This window comes from Cuculus canorus, chromosome 7, assembly GCF_017976375.1.
Source record: "Cuculus canorus isolate bCucCan1 chromosome 7, bCucCan1.pri, whole genome shotgun sequence".
NCBI lineage: Eukaryota > Metazoa > Chordata > Aves > Cuculiformes > Cuculidae > Cuculus > Cuculus canorus.
Window position 1 is genome coordinate 7,525,019 of NC_071407.1, and position 319 is coordinate 7,525,337.

The following is a 319-nucleotide window of genomic DNA, read 5'->3' on the forward strand; positions in this document are numbered from 1 at the left end:
CCCGGAGTGCCTCATCCACCTGGTTTTTGAACCCCTCCAGGGACAGGGACTTCACGACCTCCCTGGGCAGCTGTTCCTGAGAACGCTTTTCATGAAGAATTTTTTCCTGATGTCCCACCTGAACCTGCCCTCATGCAACTTGAGGGCATTTCTTGTGCTGTCGCTTGTCCCTTTAGAGGACAGACAAGACCCAGGGACCCTCCTTCTCTCCAGGCGGAGCCGTTCCAGCTCCCCCAGCCCCTCCCAGAACCCCTTCCCAGCTCCGTCCCTCCTCACGCGCCGCAGCCCCTCCCTGTCCTTGCAGGGCCGGTGCGGCCGG